General features: G+C 39.6%; 1 pseudogene; it reads right to left on the reverse strand.

Annotated features, from left to right (window-relative positions):
- Nucleotides 1-3,450: 3,450 nt before the first annotated feature.
- LOC148526859 (uncharacterized) lies at nt 3,451-9,530 on the reverse strand (annotated as a pseudogene).
- Between the last annotated feature and the right edge of the window lie 8,991 nt (nt 9,531-18,521).

Raw genomic sequence — 18,521 nt, forward strand, 5'->3', positions numbered from 1 at the left:
AACTTGAAATCCTAATATGATAGGTACATTTCAATTTAAGATTTGGAGTCAGCATATCCAAATTAGCCTAGAACACCATGAGATTTCCTAGTAGCAAAAATTTTGTTTCCAGTGTTATATGCTACTTCCTACAAATGCCATTAAATATGGTCATTAACTTTTACATTTTGCTGGTAAAATTGTGAGAATAAAGATACCTTCTGTTATTTTGTTTGTGATTGCCTCGTGATGAAGCCTTTATAGAAGAAATGTCCTAACCTAGAATTTGTTTTCTTTCACCATTTCCCTCTCAATTACCCATAATATAATAAGCATATGATGGTCATGTGATAATAGCTGCTCAAGCAGCAATCCCTCCTTATCATTTTTTAAAACATATTGTTAAAATACAAAATAGTTTTGTCAAAGAGACATTTGATAGTGAATATTCCATTCCAGCTTCTTCTCCATTTATCAAATGTAGCCAATGACATTTCATGTAGAGGGGCACTCATAGTAAATGAAATAATGCTGGGGTGCCATCCTTAGAACACGTAAAATACAAAGAACCCAGATTAATGCAAGGGTCAGGCAGAACTCAGCGGACTTCCAAATAGCAAATCGTGGTTTATCCAAAATACAATCAATGTTTCAAGACCACAAGGGTCTTTTCATCAGGTTATACATAAAACAAAAATGAAAAACAGTGCTTACCTATATACCAGTGTGTTAAGTGAAATCCTGGCATCCACTCAGTGTCGTCTTGTGGAGCGAAGTGTCAGGGACGTCATCAAAGAGCGATGACTACAGCAGGGGGCTCCCCGATCGTTGTGAAATGAACTGTTGCTTGGAGATGGGTATCAAGCATCAGTGAGTGTCAAGTGGACGCAGGCTCCTGGCACTCCCTGAGAGGATGGCTGTGAAAAAAGTAATACATTGCAATATGTAATATCAAACTTGAATAACAAAAAGCATAAGAAATAAAAAGCATGAGGATAAGACTTGAACAATATATATATATATATATATATATATATATATATATATATGAACCCAAAGCAAAATGCTTGGATCAACTAACTTGCACACTGTTATAGAGCATGGGTAACAGTAATCTGTGGCCAATCTACAACTTAATGAAGAAGCATCAGTATTATCTGGGCAGCGTCAACATAAAATGTAAATAAACTATTCACAGACACACATTCCAGGAAAGTGTTTAATTTAATCCTCCCGGTGACACTGTATTGAGGGAGAAGATCTCCTCCCCTATAAAGTGGGGGTATATGGTCTATGATTTTATAGCGCAAGTCATATAGTTGATGGTTTGCCTCCTTGAAGTGCTTTGCCACAGGCTGTTCACTCATTTTACCACCAATGGCCGCTTTAATGGCCGATCGGTGTAAGGCCATCCTTTCTTTAAACATTCTTGTGGTTTGGCCTATATAACTAAGCCCACAAGAACAGGTAATCATGTATATAACATACTGTGTAGAGCAGGTTACCACATGCGCTATTTTGAATTCCTTGTTGGTATGTGGGTGTTTAAATGTTGTACCCACCTCCAGGTAATTGCATGTGGTACAGGAAATACACCTATAACATCCAGGTTGTTTAGTGAACATTGGTATGTTTTTTTGCGTTAGGGGAGTTATATCGCTTTTTACAAGAATATCTCTGAGATTCTTTCCCTGCTTATAACTCACTAAAGGGGATGTGTAATGCAAACCATGTAATTCTCTATCGCTGCAAATGATGGGCCAAAGTGCTTTAGATGCCCTAGGAATCACTGAACTTCCCAAAGTGAATTCTGTAACCAGAGGAATTTTATTCAAAACACTCTGTTTAGACAGATTGTCTAATAGCTTACTTCTTGGTATCCTCAACACTTCCTGTTTTTGAAGTAATAATTTGAGTTTGTTGTATTCTCTTTCCTCAAATTTTGCAACAATGTTGTCTATCTCTTGTTCAACTTTAGCATTGTTACTAGTGATACGGGCCGCACGTATCTTTTGAGACCTAGCCAGGCCTTTTTTCAATTTGAGGGGATGAAAGCTGCTGGACATCAATAACGTGTTCCTGTCCATTTCCTTAGTGAAAAGAGAAGTTTCAATTTTGTTGTTTTGTTGTTTTTTATTTTGATGGTTATGTCCAGATAATTAATGGAAGATTATTGATTCCTATATGTTGCTATTTAGCACTGCAAGTTGCTTAAGAAAGAATTGCTTTCCAGTCCAATCAAAAAACAATGAAATAGTACAGCCCGATACATATGCATGCGCACTGGTCCCAGTATACAGTCATCAATCCAGACGTCTGTGGTCACAAGAAGATGTGTGTACACTGAGGTCAGGACACAGCCTTTATACCTTACAGGCTTCAAAGTTAACAATGGGACAAATTGACAGGTTCTCATTGGTTCTTGCTTCTGGTCAATCTGGTCATTGGTCAGTTCATACGGTGTTATCAGGGGTATGGCTCAATTCTCCAATGGTCACATTGTGTAGCTTCCCACTGAACAACTGGTTAAAACAGGTTACAACACCGCATACTAGTAATAACATTCTAAACAATAACTCCCTATCATCCATAACTAGTGGGTGCATGATGCAACTTCTTTGCAGATAGAAACGGATGTCTGCAAATAAACAGGGATTTAGTATGATAGCAAACATGACATGTCCACTGTATTCTGAACCTTAGATCTCTTTTAAGTACATTTCACATCATAATTATTAGATAATAATACCTTTAATAACTCTGGTTATTAACTACAATGTGTGGGAACCATTTTATATGTATGCGTTCGCATTTGTGCGTCTGTGTATTGAAATAGCAAAATGTGTATCTATGTGTATGTATGTGAATATATACAAATGAGCGTCCATGTGTATGTATGTGAATACGCATACAAGCGGCTGTGTGTATATACTGTATGTGTGCATTATGTGCATCAGCGTGTGTTGTGAATATGCATTTTAGTGTATCGAATTGCACCGACGCAAAGTAGCATCCTAGTAACACGTCATCAGACCATAGAAAACTATATCGTCAGATAATAATTGTACAGTGATCATATCCAATTATTTGACTTTGACAGTCCACCCTTTGATAGCAAACATAAAACTATCACATTCTATTCTTAACCTACTTAGTCATGCATAATAAATTATTATCTACCATCAACAGTGTGCCTCAGGAAAGGGTAAAACAACCTCTATACACACTCAGTAGATCTATATGGGACCATTTGTAGGATGTGGGACCTCATAAAACCTATAAAGGAAGTTTTGGGGGAAATTGAGACTACATTATCTATGATGTTTAACGGAACATTTACAATATATTTTATTATACATGACCAAACCTATTCACATATTATTATCTGATGGTACATTCAATTTCAGGATTGTAATGCAGTTCTTCATCAACCTTAGTACCTATACCACCACCACTCACCACCATTAGAATTTAATTTTCATGGTTTACCTTGGTGGTACGTTTTCCACACCTTAACACAGTAAGAATACATTTGACACATAAACCAAATACTAAGATGACAACAAGTATAAACATAAGGAGCTTACCTATACTAGCAATCATCTCCTGTGCCCACTCTCCCAGACCGGAGAATCATTTTACAGGGTTTAACCATGAGAACAATTTCTCTACCTTTACCACAGTTTCATACAAGGAAGTATCATGGGCCTTCCAAAATTCCAACTTTAGTTGTAAGATTTCATCCATTTTCTGCTCCATCGCCTCTTTGGGGTCATTAGTATTATTGGTGATGTGCGTGCAACACTTGACTCCATACTGAGTTTCTAAGGTTACACAGTACCCACCCTTTACAGCCGTGACATAATTCAAAACCATCCTGTGTTGCACAATTTCTTTCTTGTAGGTTTGCAATTCCCTACCAGTAAACCTGATGGTGTCATCATACATCTCAGTTATATTATCAATCAGATATGCCAACGCTCGGATGTACCTGTAATTTATAACTCCTCTGGCCATATGGGTGATATCTAAGGCGGTGAGGAATTGAATCCCGGTGGATTGCTGTATCAAACTTGAGGCTAAGGGGTCTCCCCGGTCTGTGAGGTGCCTTTTAAAAATGCATTCATAATGAGTATGGGTATAAGGAGGGGGAGAGTTGTGGTGAGTGTCTATCATTTTATCATGTGTAAGGGTCATGATTTCTGGTAGTACCCTTCCAAGATAGCATAAACCTTCAGAGTTCGGAGAGAGACACTTGTACGCTTTCCTTCCACATATAAAATACACATCATCTGGGAGAAGGTAAGGAACTGAATGCATCATTATCATTGAACACATTATTCTTACAAAGAATCCAATTCTCATTTCCCCCATTTGACTGGTACACATTTCTGGTTGTATAATATTTGCACAGTACCCTACAGATACTCTACCAACCATTACTTTGTCGTATCTGTGTATGTACCTATACCGTAAGTATCTCCCACTTGAAATAATTCTGCATACAAGTTCAGAATCAATAGGCTCATTATCAGCACTATGTGAATAGGTCATTGTCTGATTGTTCCAGATCACTTCCCAATTTCCTGGTTTTCTGAAATTTGTGAGATTTAATCATACCAGGGATCTATCTACATTCTACATGGTACCGGTGGAGCTTAAGGCTAGGGGGTCTAGATATATTAAATTTCTTGTCCACCGATCCTCCCCCATGTAATTCAAGTACCTCTGCTAACTTTAATGGGTATGGCACTAATCCTGAATTACTCTGTCCTTGAGGTACTTGTGAACACACCCAACATTCTGTTTGGGTTAAGACCTTACTCACTAAGGAATGGTAATCCTCTAAAGGATACTCACCCAAATACAGATTACTCTTGGACTGGCTTTGTTGGATGCATTTCTCATCAACTAGGAATCCGCAGTACTCACAAATACAGTATTCCTCAGACAATAACCCCTTACACTGTCTCCGAGTTCCATGACTAATATTTCTCTTAACAATCCCTGAACTGAGTTTGACCATAGGTTGCCCTGATCGTTCTATTGCTCTCTACTCTGACTCCATTCTCTATCAACATCACTAACAGCCTCCCTCTCTGTCATCTATCCTCCATCACAGAAATAGGATATCCTAAAACAAATAAGAATGAGAAGAACCCTGGAACAAGAAAAAGTAACAAACAGATCACCACTCCATTGCTGAAATAGTAATCTGTACATGTCTCTGGCAGTTTTCACTGCAGTCTTTAGTTCTCCTGGAACAGGCTCGCGATCGATAGGTCCACGTTGTCTGTCTCGACTTCACCTTGTACCTCCTTCGGGTGGTTGACCTTTCTGCAGTGAGTGGAATGGACCCATGTATCTCTTTCTTTTTTTTTTCCAAAATAATTTTTATTGTTAGGACAACAAAATATTGTGATACAGATATATGCACAATCATCTTCAACATAGTAAATGAAACAATCACTTTGCAAGAACGATCATACAACAAAATTATTATAATATTTGCAGTGCGGAAAACCAGATATAAATTGTAGTTGCACATATAAGAAACATTTACATGCATTGTTACATATATTAATACTGTCAGTAAGTCGGTTACCATTAATGACATAGATCAATAACATAGATTGAGTTAAGTCAAAAAGGGGGGCCATTATCAAGCACTTAGAAATTATACCATGATGTTAATTGGAAACATTTCCATATGGAGTCCTTAATTGATGGGGAAAGAGTACGAATATAGGGTAACCATGTGGCAAAAAATCTTTCAGCATATTTTTCTTTATTAGTGGACGTCTCTGTCCAATCCATTGTAAACAAAAATATAATTCTAGGGTGTAATAATGTAAGAGTAGGTGAGTTAGGGTCAATCCATTGTGAAAGAATGGTCATTTTAGCTGCTGCTGTCAATTTGGTCATAAGTTGCTTATTTCCCTTAGTCAATCTCTGAGAATGTGTGTTTTCCGATATATTCCTAAATGCCCATTCTCTACGAATCACAAAATCAATTTTTAGAATTTCTTTAATATAATTATTAAGTTCCTCCCAGAAAACTTGTACCTGTGGACAATCCCACAGGCAATGCACGATGTCAGCGTTAGGCGCTGAGCATTTATAACAATTGGCGTCAGGCGCATCACCAATAATATATTTCAATTTAGGGGTGTAGTATGCTCTGTGTAATATTTTTAGATGCATTTCAGCATAAGAGACTGATCCCAGTTGTTTGTTCATTTTAAAACATGAAAGAGCAATAGGCTCTATGGGGATTTGTGGGAAAACCTCTTTCCATTTTGCAAGTCCTGTAGTACTTGTTTCTAAATTTATGAGTGGATCGGGCACAGGAATATATAAAAGATGTTGAAAAGGGTCCTTTTGGTTTACAGCGTAGTGCACTATCTAGACACCAATTAGATTGGTTTCCGAAAGTCCATGTAGCATATTTTGAATATAACTCATCGCCTGTAAATATGGAAATAAAGGGATCGTGACCAGAGGAAATTTCTCCTGCATTTGTCAAGGAGTGAGAGGTTGAAGTGTTTGGTCGTGTAATAATTGGTAAATGTACCGAACACCACTAGCGTGCCAGCATTTAAATTGGGTGGAGTTACCAGGTGAAAAAGACGGATTTTTCCATAATGGTAAAAAAATTGAGGACAATTTGGATAAATGGGATTGTGATCTAATAACTCGCCATGCTATACATGTCGTATTTATTAATATGTTTTCTCTAGCTTCTGAAGGTATATTACGGGGATGTTTATGTACAAGAGATATCAAGTTGTGGTGGGGAATAAATGCCTGCTCCATAGAGTATGTGGTATAAATGTTGTGACCTCCAATCCAGTCCATTGCTATTCGATAATTAGCAGCCATAGCATATTGTCTGATGCATGGCAAATTTACCCCTCCAAAATGTGTCTGCTGTTGCAATTTAAACAATGAAATTCTGGGTCTTTTTCCTGCCCATATAAATTTTTGGAGAGCCTGATTACAAAATTTGAGGTCTCTTTTGTCTGGTATAATTGGCAACATTTGGAGAATGTAAAGGAATCTGGGGAAACTGATCATTTTGTAAAGGTGACATCTACTTATGTAGGATAGTGGAAGATGGGCCCATTTTTTGAAATCATTATATGTTTTTAACAATAGTGGGGGGTATAGTTAACCTCATATAGTTGAGAAGGGTGTGAAGGAATATTGACCCCTAAGTAAGTAATGTATTTATCTGCCCATTTGAAGGGAAAGGAATTTTCCCATCCTGCCTTCACCTCCCTAATAAAGGCCAAGGCCTCTGTTTTAGCATAGTTAATTTTAAAACCCGCTATCTCCTCGAACACCTGCGGGATTTGTAAGAGTAGTGGGATAGCTTCCTTAGGGTTGGCAAAATATAATGAGGTCATCGGCAAACACCGAAAATTTTATCTCATGTTTTGCCAGGAAAATGCCTTGCCAGCCTCTCGCTTTTTCAAAGTGACGCAAGAGGGGATCTAGGGCTAAATCAAAAAGTAGTGGCGAAAGTGGGCAACCTTGTTTCATGCCTCGAGTTAGGCAAAATGGTCTGGTATTTAAAAGATTTATTGTCAAAAAGGCTATTGGATCTTGATATAATGTTTCAAATATATGAATAAAATCAGGACCAAACTCTTGATATTTAAATATGCGTATTAAATGAGACCAAGACACTCTATCAATGACAATGCCTTGTCAGCGTCACAACTCACCACAATGTTTCTTTTATTTTTCTCTGTATGTGACTCATACATTGCTGCTAAAACTGTGCTTATATTGTGAGTAGAGTGACATCCTTTAATGAAGCCTGTTTGAGCCGGATGCAATAGTTTAGGTATTAAAGATTGTTAGCGCTGGGCCATAATTTTGGAAAATAATTTCAGGTCTTGATTGAGTAGAGAAATTGGGCAGTATGAGGTGACTGAAGCAGGGTCATTATTGGGTTTCGGTATAACTATAATGCGTGCGGTATTAAATGCAGGTGGTGCAGGATTTCCGCTAAGTATTGAATTATATAAAGCTGAAAGGTGGGGTGTGATCTGCGGTGTGAGCATTTTATAGTATGCCACTGATAATCCGTCAGGGCCCGGGATTTTACCAGTAGGTAACGTTTTTATAATAGAAGTAATCTCTTGCTCTGTTATGGGTAAAAGAAGGCTCTCTCTATCTAATGGTGTAAATTTGGTTAATCCTGCCTGTTCCAAAAACTTCATTCCTTTATCGGAGTCATCCATAGGTACCTGGTATAATTTTTCATAATATTGTAAAAATGCTTCTGTAATTTTATCAGGCATCCTAGTAGACTCGGAGGGGGTCAAATTGATTAAAGAAATAGGCTTAGAAGATGTGTAGGATTTTACCATTCTTGCTAAAAACTTACCAGGATGGTTTCCCCAATGAAAGTATTTGTTTTTTTGATAATTGAGATTTGTTTGGGCTTGTTCAGTACATACCTGGTCATATAAAGCCTTAGCATCCCTATATCCCTTAGAATGAGAATCAGAAGAGTCTTGTAACATTTTGGCATAAGCTGTGGCTACCGAAATACTGGCCTGATGGAACCTTTGCTTAAGAGATTTTCTCCTGTATGAGACATAAGCTATCACATGGCCCCTCATGACTGATTTAGAGGCTTGCCAGAGAAGATTTATATCCTGTTTATGAATTAGGTTATCACTTATATAGTTTTGAAAATTACTTATTAATTGTTGTTTGAAGTCCTCTGAGGAGGAAAAATAATCTGGGAAACGCCAATTATAAGAAGAAAGAATAGGGGATTGCAAACAGAGAGAAAACCACACTGGAGCCTGGTCAGATATCAGGATATCTGCTATCTCTGAGTCTATCACTCTATGTAATAAATTTTCAGGAATCAACCAGTAGTCTAACCTAGAAAATGAATTGTGTGGATGGGAAAAGAAAGTATATTCTCTGGACACAGGATGTGAATAGCGCCAAGGGTCTATCAAGTGTAATGTGTCTATAAGTAACGGTAGAGTGGGTGGTGCACCTTGTCGACACCCATCCCTCCCCGAGTTGCTCGAGTAATCTACAGCTGGTTCCATAGTCACATTGAGATCGCCCCCTAAAATTAGAGTTCCTTCTGCCCAAACCTGTAAGTTTGAGTATATGACAGAAAAAAAAGATGCATTTGGGCCAGGAGGAGCATAAACACAAGCAAAAGTAAACATGTCTCCCTCTATCCACAATTTCACAAATAAAAATCTACCATTTGGGTCAGCTTTTTCATCTAATATCTCATAGGTGATAAATTTGCTAAACAAAATAATTACCCATCTGGTTTTGGTAGTGAAAGAGGCACTTCTAAATTCCTTAACCCAATTATCTCTGAGAGTGTTTGGTTCACCCTGCTTCCAGTGGGATTCCTGCAAAAACGCCACATCTGGTGAGAAACATTTTAAATGGCGCAATATTTTCTTCCTCTTTATAGGGGTATTTAGCCCTTCAACACTCCATGTAAGGAATTTCAATGTACTCTTAGCTAATGGCTCCCCTGAATTTGGTGTAGTCATCATCCAATACCAGTCTTAGGCAACAAGTGATCGTATATATACCTATCGGTTTCTCCCGTCCATTCACAGCAAATCGGACAAGGGAGAAAGATCATGTAACTCAATCTATTTACCATGGTGCGCAAATTAGAAACAAAAACTGCATTTTGGTAGCAATTAATAGCAATTATCCATAGAGTCCTAACAACATTTTTAATTTTAAGAACCCAGGAGAGCAACCAAAATAGTTGCTCATAGTTAAAATAAACATAAGTAATAATTCCAGTAGAACAACCCTAAAAGGTGTTGAATATAATACGTGTAGTAAAACTGAGATAATAAATCAGAACCAAATGGTGCATTGCTCCCCAAAACATTAGATGTAGTGCACAATATAAACATCACGTGGTATAATAGAAAATAAATTTTCCTCAACTTATTGATATCAAAAATACTTATCAAAAACATATCTCCTTCATGGATCAGTCGTTGTCATTTTGGATTGGAGAACTAGTGTCCAGAGAGTTCAGAAAGTTCAGAGCAGGTTTAGGTGAATCAAAATATACAGGTTTGCCCTCATGCAGTATACATAGTTTTGCTGGATACATTAGTGCGAAGCGTATTCCCTTGTTAAAAAGTTCCTTGCAGATAGGAGAAAATTCTCGACTTTGAGATGAGACTTGAAACGAAAAGTCCTGAAATAGGAGCAACTTGTGGCCCTCAAAGGTTAGAGAATTATTTTTGCGATATGCCTCCATAATGCGCATCTTGTCAGCATAGTTCAGGATTTTGAAGATTACCGGTCTTGGGCGCTGTTGTGTTTCTTGTTGAAGTGGGCCAATTCTGTGTGCTCTCTCAACCAGGATGGGATTCGCCAATGTCTCAATACCTAAACCAGTAGGTAGCCATGAGGAGACAAGCGACAGGAGTTCTCTTGGTTTGATCGATTCAGGAAGTCCGATTAGTATGAGGTTGTTACGTCTGCTTCTATTCTCCAGGTCCTCTATTTTATCATGCATTGCTGTTATAGTAGATTCATAGGTGTGTTTCATTTTTTTGGTCTCATGTAACTCATCCTCTAGTACCGACACTCTTTCCTCTACCTCCGTCAGCCTCAGTGAGTGTTGTGATAGTTGGGTAACAGCTGAGTTTATAGCTTCCGTCAGTGGAGCTAATTTTTGGTCCAGTAAAGGTGAAATTATGTCAGCTATTTCTTTAGCTTTTTGAACGGATACCGTACTGTATTTGTTTGAATCAAACTGATTGTCTAAAGGATCCTCAGGAGATGGAGACAGAGAGGTCGAAGGGGAAGAGGGTCCCGAGATTGTCGTTTTATCCTTATTTTTTGTTGTTTGAGAGCCTCTGGGGCCTCTCTGGGACTTTACAAACTTCTCCATGATAACTTGAGATTGCTCTCTCTATCTGGGATTCAATGGAAAGACTGCACCTATAATGTTGTGCGTAATTATGAAAGATTTTTATAGTAATTGAGAATAAGGGGTTGATGTAGAAGTAGAAGTAGATGCTCAGCCACAAATCCAAAGTTGTGGCTATGAGCGGCGCTGCTCTTACGTGCAGCTAGACTCCAGTGGTATGATGCCAAGGGAGCCGGGGCTATAGCCACTCTTTCCTGGCAGTGTCCCGGGGGCCTCTGTCGGTTCTAGAGAACCAAGTAATGGTATTCGTGGCCAATAGCTGTTTTGACTCAGGCGCCCTGCAGGGAGCTCTTATTTAAAAGCGGCCAGTCAATCTGAACCGCCCACTGGAAGTCCACTTGAATTTGTTGTTTAAAAAATTTTCAGAGCCTTTTCAATTGTTATGTCCCGGTTTGGTGGGGGCCAACTAAACTGGTGTTTCTCTACTATGTGTCTCCCTGCAAAATTTATTGCAAACAGGATTCTTCCAACGTCACCACAGATCTAGTGATTGATCGTATAAAGATTCTACAGAGGACTCCTGGTGCTTACTGTATGTAGCAGATAAGAAGTGTCCAGTATTTTATGTTTGGAGCTTGTTGTTTGTTATTTCACTAGTGTACACAGGAGGGAGCTCCAAGCCAAGTATTAGTGATGTAAGGTATTAGTAGCAGCAATGCGTACTTTGCAAGTACATTTAGTATTTTTACAAATGCTTGTTTACACGTATTTTGAGGTAGCAGATCAATAATCAATCCAGCCAGATATAGGAAATCACAGGATACAGAAGGTCACAAGCAGTAATTTAAGTGGTTGTTTGCGCCCCTCTTAGATATGAAAAAAAAAAAGATTTATCAGGGTTTTTACTTGGAGCTCTCTCCAAGCGCTGCAGTTTAGCTCTGCAATTAGACCACCCCCCATGATGGGATCTCTTATGTGGGGAGAAGTGATATCTTGCAGGAGGTAGAAATCCTCTGGTGTGTGATCAGTCAGGCTGGGAGAGGTGAGGAGGAAACCACTGACCAGGGTTGTGGCGGCAGGGAGTGAGTGAGCCAGCCGCGAGGTATGTTCAGCGCCACAGCAGCGTGCCAGACAGCATGCGCCGCCAGCTGCCTCAGCAAGACACGGTCTCCAGTGGCAGGTACTCGGGGTCTCTCATGGCTGGGGGATCAGCGGGAGGGGTTACCTTTTGTGTCTTCAGCGCCCCGGGTAGAACCGCGATGTTGCAGAGTCGGCGTCGGGCAGCCCTACCGCAATCGAGGCCGTGGCTTTTGGCTCGGATTAGGCCTCAAATTTCCGGTGCCTGCCACAGCTCTCCAAAGGCCAGTTTAACACACACAGTGCCAGGTATCTCTTTCTGCTAACTTCAAAGATGTGGTACTTGTCATCAACACCTGGTAAGGACCTTCCCACCAGTCTGTCAAACAACCTAAGCATAAGAAATTTTGGATCATAACATATTCTCCAGGTTCAACATCATGACAGTTTGTTTCTTGGATACCAGGAAATAACATTTTCAGTTTATGTTACTGTTGTTTCAACTGTCTACTCATTTTTATAAGATATTGCACAGTAACCTCATTATTACTCTTCAAATCATCCTGTCGACTTAAAATCAAATGAGGTTGCCTTCCAAACAGTATCTCAAAGGGGGACAGATTAAGAGGAGGTTCGGAAATGGTTCTGATGCTATGGAGGACTAGTGGTAAGGCTTCTGGCCATCCTAATCCAGTTTCAGGCATGATCTTACTCAGTTTATTCTTAATAGTACCGTTCACTCTCTCCAAGTTCGCACTGGCTTGTGGTCGGTAGGGTGTGTGAAGTCTACTATTGATTCCCATAAGCTTACACATGTTCTGGAAAACATCACCAGTGAAATGAGTAACCCTATAATTTTCAATGATTCTAGGGATACCGTATCTGCATACAAATTCCTGAATAATCTTCTTAGCAGTAAAAACATCAGTATTAGTGGCAGCTGGATATGCCTCTACCGAATTAGAAAACACATCAGTACAAACTAATACATACTTGAGATTGCTGCAAGGTGGTAATTGGATGAAGTAAATTTGTATTACCTGAAAAGGTCCATCTGTCAGAGGGATATGGGATGGCTCGGTTGGTATTGTCTTCTCGACATTTTTCCTCAAACAAGTCAGACAGGACATTGCCCTCTTTCCACCTTGAGAATAAAAGCCTGGTCAACACCAATATGCTCTGACCAACATGCACATACCTTCTTTTCCCAGGTGAGTCAGACCGTGCGCTGCCTCAGCCAGGCTTGGGTAGTATGCCCTGGGAGCAACTGGCCTACATTGTCCATCTCTCCAGAGTCCAGAGGACTCCTGACCACATCCCTTCAATCTCAAGGCCGCCTTTTCCTGTAGGGAACACAAATCATGCATTTCAATTAATTTCTGTGTGTCTATTGTCTGGAAGACCATAACTTTGTTAGTTGGTATCTTTATATTTGACCCTGATGCCCATTTGGCAGATTCATCTGCTCTGTTATTGACCATTGACACTGGGTCTTCTTCGCATGTGTGGGCTTTGCATTTGATGACAGCTACTGCTTTTGGTAACTGAATTGCTGTCAGAAGTCCTTTTATGTGTTATGAATGTGCTACTGGTGTGCCTGCTGCTGTCATAAAGTTCCTAAGATGCCAAAGAGCCCCAAAATAATGTACTACCCTGAAGGCGTACCTAGAGTCAGTGAATATGTTAGCTGATTTACCTTCTGCCAACTCACACACTCTTCTTAATGCCACTAATTCAGCCACCTGGGCTGATTAAGGTGGACCAAGGGGTTCAGCCTATATGACATCCTCATCATCTACAACAGCTGCCCTGGGAAAAGGCTCTGGAAAAATAGCCAGAAAAAAGATCTGATCTTTAGCCTTTCTTCAAGAATTATCTCAGAGGCTGAAGCAAGCATATTAAACAAAGGACTTGTGTTTGTTCCAACAAACAAGCATAAGGAGTTTGATTGGAAATTGTATAATTATAAATTTGCGAGAACCCTGAGACATAAAGAATATTTTCAACACCAAAAAGAATCTGAAATTGATGCACCTGATTCACCATTTACTCCATTTATAAAGAAACATTCTACATCCAAGTTTGACCCAGTGTCTAATAATCCTTCCATTAAAACATTCTCTAGGCTGATGGATGATTCAGTGCACCGTTATATCCAGGCCCAAACAAAACAATTTTCATAATATTTCTCCGGAGGAACAAAAAGCCCTAAGAACTCTGGCACAGGATTCCACAATTACTATACACCTGGTTGACAAGGGGGGAGCTATTGTGATCCAAAATCTCCATGACTACCAATAAGAGATTGACAGACAGTTGTCGGACCTGAATATGTACGAGCACCTTATTAGTGATCCTACAAATGAGTATAGAAAGGAGCTGGATAATATCTTGCAAATAGCATTAGATAACAAAAATTTGGATCCTAAAATTGTGAAATTGTTAACACAAACCCACCCATTGGTGCCTCTACTATACATGGTCCCTAAGATACATAAGGACCAGATGAGACCCCTGGGTAGACCAATCATTTCTGCCTGGGGTTTGCTCTACTAACCCATCTCACAATTCTTGGATAGTCTGATTCAACCTTTTGTCATGTCTCAAAAGACGTTTTTAAAAGACACGACTTTGCTCCGACACAAATGATCACAATGTGATTCTGTGCCGGATAATATTTTGCTATGTACACTTGATGTAAAAAATCTTTACACGGCTATACCTCACAAAGAGGGAATTGATGTCACTAGATTTTTCTTAAACAAAGTGAACTTTGATGTCCTGGACATTGATCTGTTTATAAGGTTATTGGACCTCACCCTAACGAGAAATTATTTTTTGTTCAACAGGGAATATTACTTGCAATGAGCTGGATGTGGCCCCTGTTTTTGTGAACATCTTTATGTTTGTGCAAGAGGAACATTTTTTTTACATATCCTGTCATTGCTGATAACATCAGTTTATATGTGAGATATATAGATGATCTACTGCTGTTCTGGAAAGGCGATGAACTATCATTCCATACTGTACCATGGTTGCAAATGTCAATCAACGCAATACTCCCATTAAATTTACTTGTGAGTGCAGTACCTCTTCCACTAATTATCTAGACATAACCATCAAAATAAAAAAACAACAAAATTGAAACTTCTCTTTTCACTAAGGAAACGGACAGGAACACGTTTGAAAAAAGGCCTAGCTAGGTCTCAAATGATACGTGCGGCCCGTATCACTAGTAACAATGCTGAAGTTGAACAAGAGATAGACAATATTGTTGTGAAATTTGAGGAAAGAGGATACAACAAATACGCATTGTTACTTCAAAAACAGGAAGAGTTAAGGATACCAAGAAGTAAGCTATTAGACAATCAGTCTATATGGAATGTTTTGAATAAAATTCCTCTGGTTACAGAATTCACCTTGGGAAGTTCAGTGATTCCTAGGGCATCTAAAACACTTTGGCCCATCATTCGCAGCGATAGAGAATTAACTGGTTTGCATGACACATCCCCTTTAGTGAGTTATAAGTGGGGAAAGAATCTCAGATATTCTTGTAAAAAGATATTCTTGTAACAACTCCCCTAATGCAAAAAACATACCAATGTTCACTAAACAATCTGGATGTTATAGGTGTATTTCCTGTATCACATGCAGTTACCTGGAGGTGGGTACAACATTTAAACACCCACATACCAACAAGGAATTTAAAATAGCGCATGTGGTAACCTGCTCTACGTGGTATGTTATATACATGATTACCTCTCCTTGTGGGCTTAGTTATATCGGCCAGTCCACAAGAATGTTTAAAGAAAGGATGGCCTTACACCGATCGGCCATTAAAGCGGCCATTGGTGGTAAAATGAGTGAACAGGCTGTGGCAAGGCACTTCAAGAAGACAAACCATCAACTACATGACTTGCACTATAAAATCATAGACCATATACCCCCACTTTATAGGGGAGTAGATAGGGCTAAATTGCTCTTAAAAAGGGAATTTTTGTTGGATCTTCTCCCTCAAATCAGTATCACCGGGAGGAATAAATGAAAAACTTTCCTGGAATGTGTGTCTATGAATTATGTGTTTTAAATTTTTGTTGACACTGCCCAAATAATACTGATACTTAAGTTGCAGATTGGCCACGGATTACTGTTACCCTTGCTCTATAACAGTGTGCAAGTTAGTCAATCCAAGCATTTTGCTTTGGGGGTATATATATATATATATATATATATATTGTTCAAGTCTTATCCTCATGCTTGTTATTACTTATGCTTTTTATTATTCAAGTCTTTTATTACATATTACACTGTTTTACTTTTTTCACAGCCATCCTCTCTGGGTGTGCCAGGAGTCTGCAGCCACTAGACACTCACTGACGCTTGTTACCCATCTCCTAGTGCTTAATATGGGGGATGCCTACATCATTTGTACCCTGTATTTATCTCAACCAGTACTGGGTCTCCAAAGCCCAGGGCTGGTTGTTTTTTTGGGGGGGCATGCAATTTTTTTTGTTACACAGGTTTTTATTTTAAACACAGAAGTACAGACGTGTCTCACTGATCCTGTCCCTGCTTCTGTGTTTGTTTATTAACACACAAATGCAGGTATCATGGATCTTTCAGATCCAAGCCTGCATCTGTCTGCTGCCACCTTCCCTGGGTCCTGCTGCCTGCACCACCACTGCTCACACTGTCACTGCAACTGCACCACTGCTGCTAATGCCTGCTACTATCCCCAGGTCCTGGCCACAGGTAACACCCACTACCCCCCCCCGGGTTCCGGTGCTGCTAATGACTGATTTCTTCCCTCAAGCCCACCACTGCTACTGCCCACACTGGCCAGCCATCTTAATGCACCCAAGTGTAGCCACAGTGAGCACATCTGCTGGAGGCTACTAATGAGGCTGCACAAGGAATTAAATCTTCCTATCTCTATAATGGTGCAATTGTGAGGTAATAGTTTAAAAACTGTAACTTTCTCAATAATCTGAACTGCAAAAGGCCCTACCCTGGAGCAATAGCTACCTAATAAAACAAACCCCAAGCCTAAATTTTCCCCCTACCCTGAGTTATACCTTCCCAAATATCTCCACATAGAGAACAGCAGAAAAGTGGTCCTAATTGAGAGTGTCAGAAAAAACTGACGGTTTGAACTTTAGATTACTCCCAAATCCTAATTTTTATGTTTTTGCCTGAAATTTGGCATGTAGCACCCAGCGACAGTTCTACCCGCCCATGCTAAATTTCAGCCCGGTATGTCCAATAGATTTGGAGGTGTAGCCCCTTAAATACCATGATCCCCCCTCTGGAATTGTCTATGGATATTTCCATTTTTTTCAATTGAACCTTAATATAAGGGCATAACTGTGAACTACCTGTATAATAAATATAAACAGCAGCGGCTCCTGTCCTCTTACCTGAGGGGGGATGCCCCTGCTGTTGGTCTGGCCATGGCCAGCTGGGTCCCAGCACTTGTGCAATAGATCTGGTAGGCACTGAGTCTAGCACATGAGCTTTGGTGGTGCTGCGCATACGCATTTCACTGGCTTCTGGGTGCTGCATTCACTGCAGCCCTGAGAAGCCATGTAGGGCTGCCTGAAAGCTAGAGCAGAGGCTTCCACTGGAAGCCACTCTCTGCTAATCACAGCATGGACTGGCAATCCAAGGGGGAGGAGACACCTCCTGGAGCTGCCTTTCCTGTGTGTGACTGGCAGGTGGCGCTTCTAATGGGAAGCCACTACCAGTCAAAATGTTGCCAGTGCAGTCACAGACTGCACTGGTTTACTGAACTGGAGGATTTTACTGGAGGGGCTGCAACCCTGCAGCCCCTAGGTAAAATCTGCCACTGTATATAAATCTTAATTGAAAAATTCATTGATAACAACTTACAACACACATACAGAGGCCTTGAAAGTAATGGGTCAGCAGATAAATAAAATAAATGTCAAATGGAAATTCCATATCCTCAAATTAGCGAAATGTCCAGCCTTAGGGTAGTAATGTTAACAGTTCCATGATTGGTGTTGGTGGAGTTCAGATTAGAAAATAAATCTCTTGCACAGTAGATTATTCCGCTTTAGGCACATGTTTGCTGTTAATTACAAATAGGGATGTGAACCCAGTTACTAATACAATGGAGGTCCCTAGGAAGAAGTATCTGCTGACCAGGTAGGTCTCTGACAGGTTTTGGTGCTACAGCTGACAGCTGTTGAAAAATGTCTATTATTTCATATATGCTTCAATGCATTTTATGCATGGTAATTATGAAAAAATGTTTTAATGTATTAGGCCTAAGGCCTAATGTGTAATATTTTATTTTGTTACACTATTATTTTGTGGAGGCTGTCTCTTTCATTAAAATACAGCTAGATTGGTAGAAACACTCTTATTAATGCTAGATTGTATTAAATTTAAAATATTTCCCTGCACTATTCATTGTTACAGTTCAGTATGTCCCTATCTGTGTCGAAGTGAAAAACCTTTACTTTGCCAGAAATAGACAGTTTCTTCCAAAAGATTGGGGAGGCCTAACATTTTGGAATTTGGAAAAATACCAGTT

The sequence above is a fragment of the Taudactylus pleione genome, unplaced genomic scaffold (assembly GCF_031769625.1).
Source record: "Taudactylus pleione unplaced genomic scaffold, aTauple2 ptg000093l, whole genome shotgun sequence".
In the NCBI taxonomy this organism is placed as follows: Eukaryota; Metazoa; Chordata; class Amphibia; order Anura; family Myobatrachidae; genus Taudactylus; species Taudactylus pleione.